At 36.3% G+C, this 2,988-nt stretch overlaps 1 protein-coding gene across 7 annotated transcripts in view; it reads right to left on the reverse strand.

Annotated features, from left to right (window-relative positions):
* Window positions 1-2,988, reverse strand: part of LOC147822299 (uncharacterized) — a 390,614-nt gene that overhangs the window by 205,070 nt on the left and 182,556 nt on the right. The window lies entirely within an intron of this gene.

The following is a 2,988-nucleotide window of genomic DNA, read 5'->3' on the forward strand; positions in this document are numbered from 1 at the left end:
TTTTATCCATGTTTCATCTCTAAATGTAATTGAGATACTGGGTGCAGCCTAAAAGCCACCTCAGGAGAGCCTGTTGTCACTGTCATTTTACAAATAAGGAATCCTGGGAACACAAAGGTACTTAGGGCTTTGCCCACAGTTATACAAGCAAATCCAGCTTCAATGTCAGAATTCATTTCTCTAGATTTCTTACCATGATGATGTCTGCCCAAAAAACATATTCTCAAAGCGTGATCCCTGGAAAACTAGTTCTGCAGAATGCTAGTTAAGTTTCTATTTTATGGTAAGGTTAGGCTTGGTCATGCTAGGTAAATAGAATTAAACAAGTTTCTTACTATAAGACTGCTAAGAGCCTTAAAAATCATCATAAATATTGTGAAATGGGGGTTGTAAACTGTGGTTTTTTCCTTAAAGTCATATAATCCCAGAACTGTTTTTTGTGGTTGGTCTCTCAGATTTAGAGTAATACAGAATATACTGGATAATGCTGCAACATTATTACCAAGTTAAGCAAGAAATTAGAAAAATACAGTGTATAGCAGAGAAATACAAATATGAGGTAGAAGAATTACTATAAGGTGAATCTTCAATAAATAATTTGCTTGGAATAACTTGCCATTAAGCAGAAAGGGGTTGGCGCCACACACACACACAACAACAACAATAACAACAACAATCGAGGCAACCTTAAATCTGGGTAAGTATACTTCATAATGGAGAATCCAGAAATAAATCGTGTCTAGAGATGAAATTGTGTGAAATCTGAAAATAAAAAGCCTGCTCACATCTGATAAAAAATTGTTATCTGATGTATGCAAAGAACTCTTACAACTCGACGATAAAATGAACACGCTAATTTTAAAGTGTTCCAAAGACTTTAAAAGGTACTTCATCAAAGAACATATTCAGATAGCAAATGATCACATGAAAAAACTGCATATCATATGTCACAGGGAGATGCAGATTAAAACAAAAATAAGAATCTGCTACACAGCTGTTGGAATGACCAAAATCCAGAACTCTGACAATACCAAATGCTGGCAAGAATGTGGGGCAATACAAATTTTCATCCATAGCTGATGGGAATATAAAATGCTATAGCCACTTTAGAAGACAATTTGGTAGTTTCTTACAAAACTAAACATACTCTACCATATCATCCAGCAAATCTTTCTCTTTGATGTTTACCCACAGTACTTATAAATACATACGAGCCGAAAACGTAAGAACCTCCACATGGGATTCATAGCAGTTTTATTTGTAACTGCCAAAATTTAGAACTATCTGACATATCCTTCATCAGTTGAATGGATAGACTGCAGTATATCTAGACAATGGAAAATTATTTAGTGTTAAAAAAAAAGAACCATCAAAGCATGAAAACACAGAAGAACCTAAATCTATATTACTAAGTGAAATAAGCCAATCTGAAAATGCTACATAAGCATTCAGTTCTAATTATATAACATTCTGGAAAAGGCAAATTATGGAGACAGTAAAAAAAAAAAACAGTGGTTGCCAAAGATTGGGGTTTGAGGGAAGAGTAAATTTGCAGAGCACAGAGAATTTCTAAGGCAGCAAAAATCTGTGTATGACACTTATATGGATGGATACATGACATTTGACATTTTTCCAAAGTCACAGGATGTTCAACACCACTAGTGAATCCTAATGTAAACTAGGACTCTGGGGTGAATTTCATGTGTCAGTGTAGGCTCACCAGCCATAATAAATGTACCACTTTAGTAGAGGGTGTCAATATTGGGGGAGATTATGCATGTGTCAGTGTCAGGGATGAATAACCTCTCTACTTTATCCTCAATTTTACTATGAACTTAAAACTGCTCTAAAAAACATGAAGTATTTTAAAAAGAAGTCTATTTGTTGGACCAGAACTACAGGAAAGCTAGAAGGAAAGAAAGAACATCTGAGAAACTGAAAAGGTTGTGCTTCAAAGCTTTTAGAAGTGGATTATTTGAAAGCTCAAAAAAGCAGTGAGCTAGTGATAGTGAATTCATATGTATTATTTATAATATTTATGCATTATTTATTATCCATTACCTATCTTCCACTTGAATAAAAACCTTCTATGTACCCCAATTATTCCTATCTCCTCCATTATTCCCCTAGTCCAAGCCCCCATCATCTCTGATCTGGCTTTTTCAATAGCTCTTGCTTTTTTCTGTTTCCACTTATACCTGGCTTATCTCTTCTCCACAGTAGCCAGAATTATCCTTTGCAAGTATATATTAACTTCCATTGCTCCTGTGCTCAATACTGTCCGATGGCTTTCCACTGGACTCAGAATTAATTCTAAATCCCCTTTTTATAGCCTGTGATCAGGCTCAATGGTTTCCTTACCATCTTCTATCCTCTGTCACATGCAGCATCCTCCACATCACAGGGCCTTGCACTCTCTGCCTCTCCACCGCACACTTTTCTTTCAGACAGCATGCTCCATTCCCTATTTCCTTCCAATCTGCTCAGATGCCACCCTATCCTTCATACCTTCTCTGTCCACTCTGAGCACAAATTACTCCATCCTTTTATCTTGCTTTAGTCTTTATAGCACTTGCCACTCTCTGATCTTATGCAGCTATTAATCTATTTCTGTCTCTATCTCCCACTGAAATACAAATTCCATGAAACTAGAGATATTTTTTGCTAACTTCTGTAACTTCAACACACAGAGTCATGCCGGAACACAGTAGCCCTTGATAAATATGTGCTGAATGAACAAATTACTAGCACTAATCAAGTGCTGCTTAAATGCGCTATTTCATGTGATTTGTAAGGAGCAATATTATTTTTTTAAGAAGCAATATTATTAACCCACTTTATAGATGAAGAGATTAGTGCCTGGAGAATTTAAGTAACTTGTTCAAGGGCACACATCAAGAGTCAGGATTTAGATCCAAGAGGCCACTCTACTTCTGCACCACTGTGCTCCACGTTCTGCTGTACAGCAGCCATGGAAAATGCTTATCC

Source organism: Heterocephalus glaber, unplaced genomic scaffold (genome assembly GCF_053883595.1).
Source record: "Heterocephalus glaber isolate CG9 unplaced genomic scaffold, H.glaber_assembly_v1.0 deba00001663, whole genome shotgun sequence".
In the NCBI taxonomy this organism is placed as follows: domain Eukaryota; kingdom Metazoa; phylum Chordata; class Mammalia; order Rodentia; family Bathyergidae; genus Heterocephalus; species Heterocephalus glaber.